Source organism: Maylandia zebra, linkage group LG11, assembly GCF_041146795.1.
Source record: "Maylandia zebra isolate NMK-2024a linkage group LG11, Mzebra_GT3a, whole genome shotgun sequence".
NCBI lineage: Eukaryota > Metazoa > Chordata > Actinopteri > Cichliformes > Cichlidae > Maylandia > Maylandia zebra.
In genome coordinates this window covers 8,126,777-8,146,437 of record NC_135177.1, presented here as the reverse complement: position 1 = coordinate 8,146,437, position 19,661 = coordinate 8,126,777, and the positions used below count along the sequence as shown (strand labels likewise).

General features: G+C 42.3%; 1 protein-coding gene across 2 annotated transcripts in view; it reads right to left on the bottom strand.

Annotated features, from left to right (window-relative positions):
* znf1035 (zinc finger protein 1035) overlaps nt 1–19,243 on the bottom strand; it is a 29,519-nt gene extending 10,276 nt beyond the window's left edge. Inside the window, exons 1-4 of one of the 2 annotated variants that reach the window (XM_012921522.4) lie at nt 18,725–19,243; nt 6,027–6,080; nt 2,124–2,213; nt 87–144 (exon numbers count right to left, since the gene is read on the bottom strand). The gene's annotated coding sequence lies outside the window, so the exon portion shown is untranslated. The remainder of the gene's footprint in view (nt 1–86; nt 145–2,123; nt 2,214–6,026; nt 6,081–18,724) is intronic. The other variant, XM_004559994.5, reaches the window with a different exon arrangement.
* Nucleotides 19,244–19,661: the final 418 nt, after the last annotated feature.

The window sequence follows — 19,661 nt, the reverse complement described above, 5'->3', positions numbered from 1 at the left end:
CAGATAAACAAAGAATGAATAAATACAAATTAAAACCAAAACCATCCACAGAAAAAAAAAAAAAAAAAAAAAAAAAAAAATCTCACCTTATTTTAAACATCTATGGACTGTCCAGAGAAATGTGAATTACATCTGTTTGGAAACCTGTGTAAAAATTAAAATGAATATTTTTATTGCTCTGAACATTTTACAAGCTACAGAAAACATCACAAAAAACATCACACCTCTTTCACACTGCTGTTGTTAGTATAAATTAAAGTTTCAATGATCAAATTGGTATTGCCACCACTCTACAGTCAAAAATTATATGAAAAAATATTTTATAACTGTTTTCTCTGCAACTACAATCTCTTATTTTGGAAGTATTCACATCCGCTATGGCACTCCAAATAACATCTGAGAAAGGCCTGTGTCTACAACTTGATGAGTCCGCATTTACAAGGCTAATGAAACTGACACCATGGAAGCCACCAAGTTGAGAACCTCTTCAGTAGGCTTTCTGGCCATACCTAATATCTAAGTCAGTTGATTCTTGGTCAGGGGGGTGCCCAAATCCCAGTATTGTAATGGAGCTTCAGGTGTCATAATAGATGACCAAATAGGCAGCACTTACAGCAGAGGTGGCCAACTCCAGGCCTTGAGGGCCGGTGTCCTGCAGGTTTTAGATATCACCCTGGGTCAACACCCCTGAATCACATAATTAGTTTGTTACCAAGCCTCTGAAGAACTTCAGGACATGTTGAGGAGGTCATTTAGCCATTTGAATCAGCTGTGTTGGATCATCTAAAACCTACAGGACACTGGCCCTTGAGGCCTGGAGTTGCCCACCCCTGCCTTACAGACTTTTATGGTAGAGCAGCTAGATCTGAGCAACTATGAGACCCATACGGCATTTTAAAGAAAAAAGTCTTTGGTTTAATAAGAAATAAAACTCCACTCTTTGCACAGAACTCCAAACAATATGTTTGGCACAGTAGCAGGCACAGATCATCGACCTACTAATTTGATTCCAGCTTCGCTGTTGCTGCTGGAGAAGTGGGCGGCTGCCCGAGCTGTCATTGCCCTGTTGCTGCACCTGTGGCTGGGGGTGCCGACGGTCCAGGCCGATTCCCTCTCTCAGTCACACGGGGTGGGCTTAGGTTTGGCCAGGTGGCTCCCTGGCCTCAGTCGGCCAATCGGGGTATGTGGCATGGCCTGCGGTGCCAATGACTTGCTGAGCAGTAGCCAAAACTGAAGAATTGGGATGCAAACCAGGAACAGAGAACATCTGCCTTCAAATTATAACTGATGCTTTACTGAAAGCAAAAGGTCCAACTTTTACAGTTTCTGTTTCAGGTTTGTGTTCCACTGTCCATAATTTCACCACTTCTCACAGTTCTATATACTTCTCTCTAATCAATTTCACATCAATCTCCTCCAATTCATCTTGTCTGGTTCTGGGGAACAGCTGGTTTATTCTCCTGCCTTCTATCTCTCTGATGTACCACATTCTTCATTGCACCTTTCTGCAGCCCTGATAGTTAGCTAACCTCCTTTCGTGCTACCTTGACTTTGGCCTCTAGTCTCCTAGGGTACTGCTCGTGTGGCTTTTCAACTTGTAGCCAAGCATCTCACTGATCACTGCTGCCGTAGTGTTAGCTGGTTAGTCTCGGTAATGATACCGTACTTTGGTACCATAGGTACTGTCCAATAGTGCTGCATTCACATCATCTAGTAGATCTTCTGAGGGTAATTCACATAATCTTTCAGTCCAGCTTTGTCCACCCACTGGTAGGACTTCTGGATGTCAGCCACTTCCTCTATCTGCTGGTAGCACGTACCGTGCAGGGGCCTATCCTTCCACGATGGTTCCTCCTCTTAGTCTTGAGCATGCGGTGGGTTGGGGGCATCTTCCTGATGTATTCGTGGGCGTTTGTTGTCTAACACTGGACTGTGGTACTGACACTCACCAGTCCCCGGCCTCCTTCCTTACGCTTAGCATACAGCCTAAGGGTGCTGGACTTTGTGTGAAACCCTCCAGCTTGATGTCAGTGGCTTCTATTTCCTCCTTTGGCCATCTTATTATTCCAGCAATGTAACTGATCACAGGCAGGGTGTAGGCGTTAGCCCGGATCTGTTCTTACCATTCAGCTTACTCCTCAGGACTTGCCTGACCCTCTGCAGGTACTTCGTGGTTGCAGCTTTGCTAGCGGCCTCTTCGTGGTTTCATTTGCCTGTGGGATCCCAAGGTACTGACCTCAATAAATTATGACCAACTTGTAAAAGAAGTCACAGAAGCACTAAATCGATGGTCAAATCTGCCTATATAGGTAGATAGATATACTAGATATACTAAAAAATGACAAAGTTTTTTTTATATTATTTCCAAACACCTCTGCTGCCAACTCTATTCTCTGACAGTTTAAACAAACTATTTAACCAATTTATTTGAAGTAATAGGAGGGCAAGGCTCTGTCTAAAGCTACTTTACTTGACCTATGAAATAGGACGACTCCAACTCCCCAGTCTCAGATGGTATTACATGACTGCCCAACTAACATCAGCTTCCACCGTTAACAAAAATAGAGGTGGTATGCGTTGGGAATATAAAAGGGAAAGGCTTTCTCTCTATGCATTATAACTTATTGACGCTTTTGTCCTCAGACTCAGCAGCGGATAAGTTAGATGCATGGAGAAGGGATATCCAAGAAAACAAATGTTTTTAAACATTGTTTTGTTTTGTTTAAAAACACAAAAACAAACAATAAAAACATGCTTTAAACTTGTGCAATTTAAAGCACTCATACGTACAGTATAACACCCGTCAGGCTCTATCATATGTCCAATCACATTCCAGACATTTGTACCAAACGTTTAGTTGAAGAAGGAACTTTTTTTCTGCTCTTGCTCTTGACGAAGGCCAGATGGTGACGAAGGCCTCTCCTCCCTGCTTAGCCTCATGTCCTTGTTTAGTCTCGTGTTTTTTGTATTACTTTTCCCTGGAACACGCTCACAGTCTGTTCTCTAAAACCTAAAAGAGGAATTATGGGTTTGATCAACTGGTCCCTGAATGCAATTGACACCCTTTTCTTAACAAGAAGTCTGGGCTCAGGTGAGCCTGAGTGCAGAAGATATCGACCTATTAGGAACCATGATAACAGGGTTCTTGCTGATCGGAGCTGGCTTGGCCCTGACTTATCGAAGAATTAAGAAAGCGGAACCAGCTGTTCAAACCCCCACAAGGCTGCCTGCTGGGATTGAAACGATGGGACGACGCATGAGTTTCTCAAAATGGGCTCATTGAGTGCAGCACGGATAAGATCTTGGAGAAGCTCGCGGCTCTCCAACGGGAGATTGAGAGACCAGTGTCAGACTGTTAGAAGAGCTTTGAAAATCATATGAGTTGTTCGCACTAAAGTAAAAACCACCATCACTTCATGCGGATACCCCTTCGGCGCCAGCTGCGGTCTCAAGGCTGAAGCTGAACAAAAACACCCTGATAATGACTGTGTTTAGACTGTTCTTCCCATTCTATTCAAGGCCACCTGGGTTGGCTGGAAGACTGTTTACTTAGCCTGGCAGGGCGAAGGACACTGTCTCAGCTGAACTCTGGACACATACACACACGCACACAGACATTTATACACATGCAGATGTACACTCATCCCCCCTCCCCCTCCAAACACCTTCGACGCTTATTCCCTTCCGATGCTGACGGTGGATCGAGGACCAGCACATAGGCTCCAGGCCCAGATGTACTGTCTACATTGGCCGTCTCTCACCCTTTACCCACCCCTGTTGCTTGTCATGTGGTTCTTTGGTGTATTAAGAGTTTTTTCATGTGCTATGTGTAGAGGTGTTTTTTTTCTGTTCTCAAACGGATCTCCCTATTGGAGCTCAGTCTGGGGGGAGTTATTTTTTTCTCCTTATCTTTCCTCATGTGGTGCATTTTCCATTGTTATACCTCTCTGACCTATCTTCCTCATGTGATGTTTTTGTGTAATGTGTGTATGGTCGGAGGGTAAGATTACGCTGCCATTGCGTGCAATAGGTCAGCAGCCTTAACATGAAATTTCCCACTTGTGGGACTAATAAAGGTATATCTTATCTTATCTTATCTCTTCACCATTGTCTATGGCAGGGGTCAGCAACCTTTAAGACCCAAAGAGCCATTTGGAGCCGGTTTCCACGCAAAAGAAAACACTGGGAGCTGCAAATACTTTTTGACATCTAAAATGAAGATAACACTGTATATATTGTTTTTTACCTTTATGCTTTGTGTGAACTAAAGTGTGTTGCTTATGAAATCCATGAAGTGCTACAGAGAAAATTACATTTTATTCATGTAATTAACACATTTTGAACTCTTAAAGAAATATAACAAAAGGAAAGACACCCAGCACCTGAGCGGCACCCGCAATCGTGGCTCGCCGTTTAACGTCTGTGCTCTCTCTGCTGTTGTTGGTATATGTCGGGCTGTGAGCTGAAAAGCTACAGCCGGCTGTGTGCGTACAGCAACCGTGTGTGAAAAGTGGTCAATAAAGAGATGCTGAAAAGCATGTTCATGCAAACATCGTCGGGTCTGCCGTGGTATGTTTACAACGGGACTTCTGCTCCTGAATCTCTGCACACAGCGTCTGCAAATCGGGGCTGTACGAAGTCACTTTCATCTTCACGCAGGACTGTAAGCCGTCATCTGTGAGGCGTGAGCGGTGTTTGTTTTTAACATAGTTCACGGAGGAGAACAGCTGCCGACATAATGTGGATCCGAAGATCCATAACTGGCCTACCTGGGGTTGAAAGTCTCTATAAATGCACGGCGTTTCAGCGGGTACACCGGCTTCCGCGAGTGTGACGCTTATTTTGGGCGATGAAAAAATAATAAAATATAATTTTATTTTTATATTTCAATGTCACAATAATCTTCCAATTTAGAAGTACATAATAAAAAAAACCTAACATAAATAAAATACACTTTAGCTAAATACTTCAAATTTATTTTCCCAAACCACGTGGAGCCGCACTATAAGGACTAAAGAGCCGCAGGTTGCCGACCCCTGGTCTATGGGAATGTTCTGAAGTTCATGAATTGTAGAAAGAAGTTGCCAAGTGTTTGTCTGAAATGTTTAATGTAAAAATCCCCTTAATGGTTAAACTCTGGGTACTTGGTAACAACTAAAAAAAGCTGACTAAATTACTGGACTATGGACTACTTCAAGCCAGAAGTAGCCTGGCTACTGACTACTTCAGCCCATGTTGGAGGAGTATGGATGCACACTCCATGGGACTCTAGAAGTAGGAAACTGCAGAATCTGTAGGCCTGGAAAGACGAACATACATTGCCAAGGGCAAACGACGGGACTTTGTGAATATCCATTTTTTAAATAATAGTTTGACTACTATTGTTCCAGATAAACACATCCAGACCCTTTTCAGTGCTGCTGCTATTTGTAGATTGCTCTATGGAAATCTTGTTCTGTCCCTATCCCTGTGTGAATGGTGGACAACTTCCCAGTGCACATCCCACTGAATGTTGAAAAAAAATATGACTGGCTGGACTCCTCAACTCATGTGCTGCTTATTAGCTTGGAATATGATGAGTCTTCAATTGTAAACTGCTGGGTCACAGCCAGTAACCATCTATTGTCATCTGTCTTGATGATACATCCAAAACTCAGGTCAGTTTAAAACAGAAGTTCTTTTCTTTGGGAAAATGTTGGATCTTTGTTAATAACGCAGGGGCAAGTGGCCAGAATGGACCTTCAACTGAGCAAACAATAGGGGATCTGTGCTGGAAGAGATCCAGAGGTGCACACGATTATCTTGTAAGCAAATACTTAAAATTCAAAAACATCACATACGGTTTTTGATTTTTTATTGGGCTAGTTTGTGGAACGTATTCCACTTGAGCTAATTTAGGTTACCTGATGTACTTCGGTTTTGTTTACTTACCTATACACCAGTCCTGAACTCAAGACATAGATGTGCCATTTTAAAACAAAAAGAGAGAACACACTCAAAAGCTTAACACTAAAATTCTTCTTTACCTGGTGGTAAAATGTCTGCTGCCATCCAAATCTTCAAGATGTTTTTTCAGTTTTCTGTAAAAGAACAAAAATAAATAAAATATGTTAACATCATTATTATTGTCATCATCATCACTTTGAGTACTAACAGTAGCTTTGGCACCGTGTACAAATTAGATCATGCAACAGAAGAATCATCCCAAACACAGTAGCAAATCTAGAACGCAACGTTTGAAAAAGAAAACAATCCATGTGTTGCATTGGCCTAGTTAAAGTCCAGACCTTGACCAGACCTTAAGACAGCAGTGAACAAACAAATGCCCGCAAACCTCAGTGAACTGAAGAAACAAAGAAGAACAGACCAAAATTCCTTCACAACAATTTAAGAGACTGACGAAGTGGTATAGAAAACTTGAGTGTACTTAGTTTTTCCTCCCACACATTGTTACTGCATTTTTAGTTTAGTTTTTGTTGGATAAGTAGCTGTGATCTAGCCATTGCTCTCAGCGTGAGCACTTCCCTCTCACTCAGTCACAGCAGTGACTGCCAGGGTTCAGTGCTCCTCACTGGGGACATGGCTGCTTTCTGTCTTTACTTATGAGTGTGGCACTTGACAAATTATGTTGTGCTTATAAGAATCAGGATATTTAAAAAGCAACGGCTTTATTTAAACACAAAAATCTAATCACACACTGGTGACGGCAAGCTACATTGTAGCCACAGCTGCCGGACACTGGCGCCACCGGGCCCTCTGACCACCACCAGTAGACAAACATGGGGTTAGTATCTTGCCCAAGGATATTTAGCATGCAGCTAGGAGGTAGCCTGGGATCGAACCACCGACCTTCTGAATAGTGGCTGACCTGCTCTGCCTACCCCACAATGCAAAGACTTTTCAATTACAATGTAGGCCCATCCCAATGAACCGCTTACTTTTTCATAGTTTTCACTCAAATGGGAACTGTATTTTTCAGTATAAGAACATCATATTTAGTAAGATGTGACACTAACCATTGAAACCATCACCTTATCAGGACAGTATTCACTGATCAAAATCAGATGAGCAGCTTTAGACCCATGCCATGCTTCGGTTTTTGTTTGTTTTTTTTAAATATAGGAATTATGGTTCAATACCCTCCCAACCCCCCCAAAAGGGGAAATAATAACAGAATTAGATTTATTTACATCACTGTATCTTCTATCTAATTTGCAAGGCCAAAGCACTGTAAGCTTTAACAGAGCAGCATGTTCTTGCAAACCAAGCCAGCTGTGACAGTCCATGCAAGTCAATGCTTGTCAAGCTGGCAATAGTGCTGGTTTGTGCAGTTCCAGTTTACCCTACAGCTACAGGATTTTACCCTTTACTTCTACTTAAGGAAGCAGTATTTTAATGTCAAGTCAATAATACATATTATTTCCCTTGTTAATTTTTGTGCTTTTCCTTAGAAGTAATTTTTAAATTGGCGTTTTATTTTACTAGTTTATACTATTGGCTTATTATTCTGGAAGAGCCATGTGTCAGAAAGATCATGGTAAAACCTTGAGGCCTCGGAGATGTGAGTCATGGGCAGCAAATGAATCTTTTCAAGTGGCACAGATCTGGATTGCAAAATGAAACTCCAAAAATATTGTATTGGTAAAGATACATTGTTTCCATGTCCAGGAGACCACGTTCAGTTGGCCTTCATGAAGTTTGCTGCTTTGCTTCATTGCTTCAAGCTACAAGCTACCTCAACCACACGCCGTTTTAACATGTGTGTAACACAAGCCAAAAATAAATGTAGGTTCCCATTAACAAAACACCTGAAGAAAAAAGGATCGTGCTACCCTTCTTACTCATTTCAAACATAAATCACTTGGCTTTGTAAAGATCATCTTTTGTGCTGATTATAATTTAGCACTTCTTTTCTAGTCTACCACTGCTAAGGTATAGTGCTTACTGGGTCAGTTTAAAACTCCAAAACCAATACACCTTCTTGTCTGCTGTACAAGATGCGGTTGGCATTTAAAGGGTTAACAAGTAGCAACCATTTTGTGTCCAAGACTTGCTACAAAATGGCACCCTCTTTCCTTCTGCTTGTCTATTACACAAACGCCTTTTGCTTGTGAAGGCACACAGGGAGCAGTTCCAAAGGGGACAAAGGAAAAAAATTCTGGAATAGGAGCAGGCAAAATCGTTAAAAGGCTGAAAAGAAGCCCATGGATCAGTCTGACACTGAGATGAGGTTGCTTTACTCAACTGCACATAAAATCCCAGACATCCAACTGTTTCAATCTGTACTCTTAATGTCAGACTTTGCTCCATGCTACTCCAAAGGTCCTCTGCTAAACTGTAAACTGATCCCACCTGACTCTGTAGAAATGCCACACTCACACTGCAGCTCTTGCCTGTCAGTACACTTGTATCTCCAAGGTCATAGGCTTAAATCCTGAGATTCATTGTAAAACGCTTCCTTGGATAACAGCTAAATGACTTCTCTGCTGGCTGCACTAACAAAAAAACCCTCTTTCCATACTTTACCTCTAAAAAGGAGACATTCAGACTGTTTTAGTGTTCGTTTGTGGTGCTGTGGGAAGTGGGAAGTACCACGGGACCTTGGGAGGAAAGTCTTAGTCCTATTTGTTATCTCACTGCTACACATCTGACCAAATGCTGTGTAAAATTGGTATTGTTGTTGTGAGGCTCAGCACTTAATTAGATTTTAGCTTCAAATATGATTTTGATTCTCAGTAATAAGGAAACAAGAACACTGGGGTGAAGCAAGCACTGTTTTACATTCATCAAGCACACCTCCTTTACAGCTATGTACTTTCAGGCCTCTATAAAAGTCCAAACAGACTCACCACGTGTTTCAACTTTAGTCAACAAGTTCTGTCTAGAAAAAATTAAAATCAATATGTTGTTCAGTGACCTTTTGAAAGGCTATTTAATGCTTGCTTGCTGCTGCTCTAATCTGTCAGGAATCTATCACCTGTGCCAGACTAAGGTGTCATCTTACTTAAACTAAAGCCCCTTTTGCCCCATTAGTACCTACTCTGATTGTTCAACAACTACAACAAAGGTGGACACTGAGGCAAGAATACACCTGCTGCTCAGTCTGTGGCTTTGTTCAGACTTCCCTCGTTGCCAGGATTCAAAATTGGTGGGGGGGGGTTTTCTCCCCCCCCCCCCCCCCCCCAATCTTTACCAGTCGTCATCCCAAGTCTTTCTTTACAACTCTAGATTCTATAATCTCCTCTTATATTTGGAAGGGTAAACGACCTCGAGTAGCTAAGGTGCAACTACAGAAACCTAAGATTGAAGAGGATCTGGCACTCCCCAACTTCCGCTTATACTATTAAGTTTATTTTGAAAAGTCTCAACAGGAGCTTGAGCTTTATTGTGAAAGGTTTATGTGGAAGATAAACAAGCGGACACGCGATGGTTTTACCGTCATTGTTGCTAACGACAATGCATAAAAGCAGGCACTTGTCCATCCGTAGTGTGGTTATATTAAATATAAGAGAAAGAGAGAACTTTAAGAAATGAATATAGCCACTACAGTGACCATCAAAACGATGAAAAAAATATTGCCGTAAACAGTTTATTTTGTGACACCATGAAACAAACGATAGCGTAAAATGAAACGATAGATGTTTTTATATCGTCATCCGATATATCGTTATATCGAACAGCCCTAACCCTTGCTGTAACAGATGCAGGTCCATCCATCCATCTTCATCCGCTTTATCCGGGGCCGGGTCGCGGGGGCAGCAGCCTAAGCAAAGAGGCCCAGACCTCCCTCTCCCCAGCCACCTCCTCCAGCTTATCCGGGGGAATACCAAGGCATTCCCAGGCCAGCCGAGAGATATAATCTCTCCAGCGTGTCCTGGGTCTGCCCCGGGGCCTCCTCCCGGTGGGACATGCCTGGAACACCTCACCCAGGAGGCGCACAGGGGGCATCCTTGTCAGATGCCCGAACCACCTCAGCTGGCTCCTTTCGATGTGGAGCAGCAGCTGCTCTACTCTGAGCCCCTCCCGGATGGCCAAACTTCTCACCCTATCTCTAAGGGAGAGGCCAGCCACCCTTCGGAGGAAGCTCATTTCTGCCGCTTGTATCCGCGATCTCGTTCTTTCGGTCACTACCCACAGCTCGTGGCCATAGGTGAGGGTAGGGACGTAGATCGACCAGTAAATTGAGAGCTTCGCTTTTACACTCAGCTCCCTCTTCACCACGACGGACCGGTGCAGCGTCAGATGCAGGTCTGATAATGCTAATCTAACCCACATGTTTTGGACCTGCCCTGCCCTGGCAAATTTTTGGGAGGAGATTTTCTGCACTTTGCACAAGGCTTGAAACTAGCTTTCAACCCCCTAACTTGCTCTCTTTGGTACAACAAGAGAGGATGATAAGTATATTTCCAGAGCAAAGCGTAGGGTGCCGTCTTTTGGTTCCCTCCTGGCTAGGCGTGCCATTTTGATGAAGTGGAAGGCTGCTGCCCCGCCCTCCCATGTTCAGTGGCTTGCTGATCTCTTCCCTCTTCTTTTTTTTTCTGTGTAAACTGTATCCACAATTACTCAAAAATATTTTGAATTTAAAAAAAAATAAAAAAATAAAAAATGGGTGGTTTTGATTTTAGTAAACGAGAGACTCTCATGACGCCACTGACCAGGCAATCAGTGGCACGTAGTCTGACGACGTCACATTTTAGTACCTGCTCAGATCACTTGGGATCCCGGCTGAGAAGGTACTACAAAGAGTACCTGGTACCAGGTACTATGACCTAATGGAAAACCCTGAATACCGTGATGAATCATGCTGAGTTCTTCCAAGTAGGTACTAATGAAAAAGGGCTTAATAGCTTGATTCTACTACTACCACCTACCCGGGTCGGCTCAGTACAGTTCGTCACGGTTTTCCCTTAGATGGTAGTACATGGTTCCAGACTCCATTTTTAGAACCTACTTGGTTGGTGTTCCAAGCATTCCGAGTCCGGAATTGTGACATCAACAAACTGCACAAAAAAAACAACACTGCAATCGCAGAGTGTGACAAAAAGTGATACCCCGAAGCAGCAGGTACACCACGCCTCAACATCCTACTTTGTTGTGGTGTTCGTGTTGCATTCAAATGATGTCCCAGGACTTTTGGCCATGTTGCTACAATGACCCCACGCACCTTAGGTGGTACTCCACTGTATTGGAAAAAGAGTCAAGCAGAGTCGAACTGCGTCAAGTTGTGTCGAGCCAATCCAAGTAGGTACGAATTGAAAAGGGCTATTACTTTCGCCACACTGGTTGCTGAATGTGCTAGTTGAGAGTTCACCACAGTCCTTCGTGTCACCATTAAAGCTTGAGGCTAGACTAAATCTCCTCACAAAAACCCCCTCTGAATCAGCTGCAGAAGTTTCTTAAAAGTTTTTTTCCCCAGAAACTCTGAAAAGCTGAGAATCTCTTAGCTGCTCTAATGATATCTAGGCAGCAAAGATTGAATTGCTTGCTTACAAATTCTCCACAACAGGAAGGGCATCTGGCGTAAAAGATTTTTCCAGAAAACATAATCTTTTTAGAATTGGAACATCTCCCTCTGGATAATCTGTGGAGCTCTGAAGTTCCTCAGTGATATCATTAAAATGGCGGTAAACAAACTAACAACGCAATCGTCTTCAATTCTGCTTTCCCAGCCTCAGCACCGGTACGATGTTACAAAACCTGAGAGATGAATAAATGGCTAAAAACAACAACAAAGCATGCCTTGCGTCAGTACTGTGACATCACTTGCCATGGGTATAATGAGCCCCTTAGAATCTCCATTGATCTCCCTGTGGCTACTTGAGCAGTTTTCTAAGTCACTTACTACCTAGACCTCATTTTGATCCCATCTGCAAGAACAAACATCTTGTGGTAGTGACTGCACCCTGGCAGGGGTCATTTGTTACCCTTGCTTACTGAAGCGAGGCCACAGATAAAGTGAGCAATTTCTTAACTGGGTGACGGTTCTAGCCTTCAATAAAATTTATGATTCACCCCAATGACCCCCACAATTTAAACTAACTTAATTTTCTTTACACCACTTTAGCATCTGACTACAATAAGAAAGTGCAAGGAGAAAGTACTATGCAAGCTTTACAGGAGCAGCATATTCCGGTACACAGAGCCCCTATAGACCATGCAAGACACTGTTTACCAAGCTGGCAACTGTGGTGGTCTGTGTGGTGCCATTTTAGCCTAATAATCCTAGTATGTAATCCCATCACCTTTAAAAAAATAAAAAAAAATAAAACTATATCCCAAGATTCATTAGTTGCTTTATGTGTTTTTGTCAAAAGCAAGCAAAACGCCTGCAACAGAATCAACATTCATGCGTGTTGCCCTGAGACCTTTAGTGGAAGAACTTCGAAGTGTTTGTTTCCACTGTTTCATATATTACTGCCTTTTTCTTTTTGAGAAGCTATATGCTCAGTGCCATTTGTCTTTTTGTCAAAAGACCGATGAGGATATCATTGTTTCTACCGCACTGTCTAAACTGTCCCCAATCCCCGGGCCACGGACCAGTCGTTTGGTACCGGGCCGCGAGAGATGAGGCTTGGGTGTGAAATTAATGGTTTCAGGGTTTTTATCGTTAACTCAGTTTCCCTGGGTATTTTCACATGTGTTATGAATAAATCTTGCTTTTTTTTGTACCAGTACTGGTTTTATTTTTTTGTATTTATCCGTAACACCTTAAAGGCCGGTCCATGGCACAAAAAAAGTTGTGGTTTAGCCCACATTTACAGTCTTAGTATGATTGAGCTAAAACAAATATCAGCAAAAGAACAAAGGATGGTTAGCATTATCAACAAATGAATCCTACTTGCTACTAATCTCACAGATCAGCCACTGTGAAGATTTCTTTCTGTAGCAATAATTAGAAATGGTTGTTAACAACCAGTAAAGTTGGCTTTGTAAAGATCATCTTTTGTGCTGATCATAATTTAGCCCTTCTTTTCCAGTATACCATTACTGAGGTATTGTGCTTACTAGGTCAGTCCAAATGCTGCAAAGCCAATACACCTTCTTGTCTGCTATGCAAGATGTGATAGGCATTTAATGGGTTAACAAGAAGCAACCATTTTGTGTGCAAGACTTGCAACAAAATGGCACCCTCTTCTCTTCTCCTGGCCTATTACACAAACTCCCTTAGGCTGCAAGGGCACACAAGAACGAGTGCCCATGCGGACAAAAACAAGCAGCAACAACAACAACAACAACAACAACAACAACAACAAAAAAAAAAAAAAAAAAAAAAAACTACTACAGAGCAGATAAAATGTTCAAATGGCTGAACAGGAGCTCCTGCATCAGTCTGACACTTTGTGACTAGACAGACTGAGCTGCTTTACTACATGACTGAGTAAAGTAGACCTGCCATCGAGGGGAGCAGCAATGAAACGCTCCACTGATAAGGAACTGGTTAGATACATGTTTCTCAAGTGAGATTCAATCCATGTATTCTTGTTAGAAAAATGCTAAAGCTTGACACCTGACCATTTTATTCCCCAATTTCAGGATTTTCACTATAAACTGTTTACTCTCCTGCAGACTTTCTGGGAAGTCTTTAATAATGTCTCTGATTGTGGAAAAAGCACTAAACAGATCTTGTCTGAAAACTTCACACTCATTGCAGCTCTTGCCTGTCAGTGTACTTGTGGCTCCAAGGTCATGGGCCTAAATCCCAAAACTGGATGTAAAATGCCAATTTGGACAAAGAAACCCCACCCCTCATTTCAGTTTCTTTATCCAAGAGTGTTTTAGTGGAGCTGTGGCAGTTAATACACACGAGAAGTACAGGAAGTACCAAGGGAACTGAGGAGGGAGCTTTCAAGCATGATTTTGACTTGCAGTGAATCTTAAACTTCCTGTTTTTGAAAAGTTTGTTTTTGCGGGATTCCAAGCGATCCAAACAGGTACTAAAATATGCTGTTGTCAGACTGCATGCCACCAATTGGCTGTCCAGTAGCGTCACTGGATGAGTCATGAGAGTGTCTCGTCCCGAAAATCAAAACCGCCATTTTTGAAACTCGGCAACGTAGGAAATGGCAACAAAAAACCAACGCCATGTTTCCCTGGGTGTGAAAAGCTACAGACCGAGCAGCGGGTATATCTCAGTTTCGATGTCCACCGTTGTTGTAGCATTTGTGCCGCATATTATTAGCATTGCAGGACCCGCAGACACGTCATTGTGACGACAAGCACGCAATCAAGGTACTACTGGATTGTAATGGAAAACCAGTCGATCCAAGTTGAGTTGAGACTATCTGTAACGAGTCAACCCGAGTAGGTACTTTTCCCACTAGTATCTACTTTGGTCAGCTCTGAATGGCTTGACTCAGTTTTTAGGGTTATCCATTACGTGGTCTTAACAGGTACAAGTTCCTGTTTTAGTACCTACTCGGCCAGGGCCAAGCAATCTGAGGTGATCCCACAATATGCTGTCAACAGACTGTAGGTTAGTCAGTGGCGTCACCCAATCAATCAATCAATCAATCAGTCATGACTAGTGGTGCAACAGATCACGGTTGATCCGAAATCCGAACCGATCCCACTCCACGGTTCGGTACGCACGTGATCCGAAGATTCGAAAAAGAAAAGTATGTGTATGGTGCGCGTGGTCAGTCTGTCAAGCGGTAGTTATGGCCAGTGCTAGTGGTCCAAGTGGCGGAGCAGAGGAGCTTGCGTTTGTTGCCCAATCCGACCGGGCTAAAGCTATTACAAAAGCTACTGGGGTGTTTAGCTGCAGATGGGAGGCCGTATTCCGTTGTGCAAAACAGGGGGTTTAAACTGTGATGAACGTGCTTGAGCCACGCTATGATATCTCGTTGCGCGTCCACTTCAGTGTGACAAGATCATTCCAAGCATGTATGAGCAGGAAAAGTTTAAGGGTATGGCTGAACTGTCCCAGGCATCTTCTGTTGCTCTAACTACAAACGGGTGGACCTCCAGGGCAACGGAAAGCCACGTGACCGTGACAGCTCGTTATATCACAGCGGAGTGGTAGATACAAAGCCCTGTACTGCCCTTTAGATTACATTAGATTTGATGAAACTTTATTTATCCCTCGGATGGGTTCCTCCGGGAAATTCAGTTTCCAGTAGCACAGCACTGACAGAAGTTGCAGAATGTGATCAGAAATATACCATATATAAATACAGAGAATACAAAAGGGATAAATAGAATAAATAGGAATAAGAATACAAGGGAACGGCACATTTCAAGTATTGTGAGTCTATTACACAGCTGGATATTAACAAAAACTAAGGCACTACAGCTTATTTGTTCCCCCCTCCTTTGTTCCCGTTTCCCCTTCCTCTCCCCTCCAGCGAGGAGTTAACAGTTTTATGGCGTGTGGGACGAAGGACTTCTTAAGTCTGCTGGTCCTTGACTTTGGGAGAAGCAACCCGTCACTGAACAGACTCCTCTGGTTGTTTATGGCCATGTGCAGAGGATGCAGAGGATGCCCAGCATGGTCCATAATGTCCATATTACACTTTATCTCCAAAAGTTGATTCTGTTCATCTGGACGTAGTGTTTTGTGGGAGAAACGTTTTGTCACTCATCCAAGTAACTTCTTCAGTCTCAGCTGACTGCAGGTTTCCCCAATCTTATAAACAGTACATTTGCATTATGACTGAAACCAGCCTTTTCAAACCTATTGCACTTTAATTTGTTTTTATATAAGTCCGTGGAATGAGTCTTCAGTTGAATGTTTTTTAATAGGCAAAAAATACTTGAGTAAATGGGGAGTCGAATTTTTGCCTTTTTTTCTATTTTTGCTGATCCAAAAATTTATCCGATCCGTGACTTAAAACCGTGATCCGATCTGAACTGTGAGATTTTTGATCCGTTGCACCACTAGTCATGACAGAAACAAAAAGCCATATATCGAGAAGCAGGTGTACCATTGCCTCAGCATCCTCCGCATACAAATGACATCACAGGACTTTTTGGCTGCATTGCTATATGTACCCCTCGCATATTAGATAGAACTCAATTGTAACCGAAACAGAGTCGAGTCAAGTAGCTACTAGTGGAAAAAGGCCATTATAGTCCGAATCTGTGATCAAGACAAAACAAATGCGGGATTCTGGAAATGTCAATGAAACAACAAAAGGAAAACAGGACGGTGCCACCAATGAATAAATATTACTTACATCTAAACCCACAGAAGAACTGTTGTGAAGCCCATCTTAACAAGGTGCCTTTTTCAGTCTTCCACCACTCGGGTACTGTGCACACTCCCTCAATGCAATTGCAAACCAACACACAAAATAGGACAGAGGCACATATGAATTCCATATCCACATCTACCACCTTCATTCTCCAACTCCTGCAACTGGACTACCCAAAACAATTCTACACTGGTGTGCTTACTAACTACTAGCTGAATTGATTCAAATGCTGATTTGATTTTTAACAAAGCTTAAAGTAAATTCTGTTATAATTTAGTGCAGCAGTAACAAACAAGATCGAATGATCAGCACATTTTAAATGTGTCAAAACATCCAACTGTGGTGAGTTACAAAAAACTCTGACCAATGATAGCTGTCAATAAATTAGACCCAACTTATATAAAACTTCACATGCTTGCAGAGCTTTGTTTTATTTCAACAAAACTCACCAAGGACAAGGATTAAGGCTCAAGCTAACACAAGTGGCAGATAACAAACTGAGGAGTGTTGGGGGGTGTTAGAGGACTCTTGTCTTAAGTAAAAATTTACAACTATATAGCACCCTAGCCATGTCTAGGCTGCTGTGTCACAGTGAAAATTAAACCTTCAAGCACAAGTATGAAACAAAAACAAAACCAGTATGACCAATTAGTGCTCTTTGCACTCATGAACTGTTACAAAACAAAACTAAAACTGAACTTAACAAAACACCGGTTAAAAACAAAGACCTTCTGCTGATAAATTGAGAATGTTCCACCTGCCATGACGGTGTAAAAGATGTAGAACATGTCTGAGGTCAAATTATTAAAGTACACTCCAGAAGAGTAAATCTAAGGATGAGTGTATTTTTGCAATTTTACAGTTACATTGAGCCTGTATGTAAATATTTTATGGAGCAGGATCTCTACACTAGGCAGTCCCCACCAGTTCCTTTGGGGCAAAGGATCTGGTTTGACTTGAGGCAAAATAAGTCCCAACTGGCCTTCAAACTGCCTTGGTGACAAATGGTTAAGTGATATAGGACTCTTGATTTCACAAGATGTTACAAAATAGCTAATAGAACTTCATAAGGTATCATGTCACTTTCCACAACAACCTAAAATACAAATAACAATACTACAACTAATAATAATAATAATAATATTAATAGTAGTAAATGCTAGCACCTAAGCAGATTCTCCCTCCCAAATCTTTAAAGTTGCTTCAGGCCAAATAGCTTGGCTTCAGGTGTTTCATTATGGATACTGTTTCAAGAGGTACAATGAATGCACTATGAATCTGGTATTTATTAACTAACATGGTGTTGACCTGTTATCCACAAAAAACAACAACAAAAACAAAAGCTTTTTAGTCAAATAGCAAATTATTTGTGTAGCTCAGTGTCATAAAAACCAAAATGTGATCTTTAAACAAATGCTAAAATACCTTACTCATTAAACAGTTCTGTCACCTTTTGAGCAAATAATACACTATTTTTGATGACAACGAAACTAGCCATAAGAAAGGCAATATGTATATGAATAAAATTAGAGCAGTTTGCAAGAAAACATGTATACGGAACAAGTATGATAAACTGATATTATATGAAATCCAGGTATTTCCAGGTGTTTCCCTTTCACTATTTTTGCTATTAGTCTAAACCTTAAGCTTTCTAGGATGATTAAAAAAATGTTGTTAACTATCACATTCAACTCGTTTTTTGAGGTAAAATTTAAGAGTAAGAGTTGTTGTTTTTTTTAAAGAAAACTTTAAAAGTGCACTTATTTGATTATTATTGTAAAATCTGATACAAACCACAAAGTAACTTCTTTTTTTTTTTAATGAAATTACTAGCAATATCAATTTTATTGTGCATTTGTTGTTGGAGGGTCACAGAGAACACCAACACTGTGACCACATTAATAACAAACAGAAAGCTGAGCTAATATGGGGCAGAACTATTGTGTTAAATAGTGTAAATAAATAGCAGGTCTGCCCACTATACCTCATTATAACAGTGGGTTAAACCACACACCTGTCTTACCGTTCCAACAGCAACCTGAGCTCTAATGAACCACTGGCAGGTAAAGCAATATATAGATGTGTTTTACCACATGGGTTTATTATGCATATTACTAATGACCCTTTAGATTAACGAGCCCACACTTAAGAGTACAAAAACAGCTCCAGTGTACAGGCTATTTTCTGTTAAATTGGGTTAGACAGATTAGCGCTTTACATCATTTATTGTGTGACCATCTGAAATCGTTGTGCTCCTCTTGCCCTGATGTTAGACACTGATTTTTTTTTTTAGCGAGCCTGGACGCAAGAGTGCAGACCAAAACAAAGCGCTGTGATGCATTCGGGTCAACAAAACCACGAATAGGGCAGCGGTGCGGCTCTCGACTCCAGCCACGTGTCTGTTAATTTTACATTGACGATAGCCGATGTTCTGACAGTAGCTACCTTAGTGCCTAGCACCGTGCTAGCTAGCATTGGCACCCAACAGCTAATGGCTACGCTGCGGCTGGTCTTTAGCACGACCCCCTTACCAGATCAAAGCTCCGCGCTGGTCTTGCGTGCATCACAGCCACTCTTCCCCTGTGGTTTATCAGCTAGATGTCCCGTCTTGTAATAACCACTCAACAGGCTCCCATTGAAGCATCGGCTTTGTTTGCCAGTGTAAAGAGAAAGCGGCAGTCCTCCTTGTCGATGTCTTCCGTCTTCCTGTGCAATACCGTCAGGATAATCTTTCTATTTTCCTTTCAGTGAGCTAATGGAGGTTGTTCAGTCAAAGACACTAAAGCGTTTTATTTTAAGTCCGGTGCAACAAAGCTCGCTTTGTCGATGATAGCAGTGCTAGATCCGCCTCCATTATCTGAATTTGCGCAATTACGGACAGTGTGCCCGAAATTCTGCGCATGTTACACAATATCTGCTAACAACCAATGACAATGTGCGAGGAATCCAATTGAGCCCGCCCCTTCATGTTCTATGGCTCTCAGAGTCTGGCTGGGCGGTAGGAGGATCTCTTCCGGGCGACCACGCTGCGGTTCTCTGCGTGCTGCTGCAGCTGCTGCTCCTGCGCTCCCTACGTGCTGTAACAAACACCCTGTACCTCTTGCGCTGACGGTGACTGCGCCCATTAATGAAGTCCTCAGTGGGGCTTTCCTGCTCCCCTGTGCAGTTTCAGTACTCTGCTGATGTTGCACGAGCATCACCAAACTTATCTGGGCACTCAGACCTATGTGCCTACTTGTCTGCTGTGCAGGATGTGGTTGGTATTTAAAGGGTTAACAAGTCGCATACAACCATTTTGTGTGCAAGACTTGCACACAAAATGGCGCCACCTCTTCTTCTGCTGGTGAGCCAGACAAAAAAGAAAAAAAAACCCTTTGGCTGAGAAGGCACATGAGAACCAGTTCCCATAGGAGGGAAAAAATGTTCAAAAGACTGAACAGGAGCTCGTGGATCAGTCTGATAACAGTG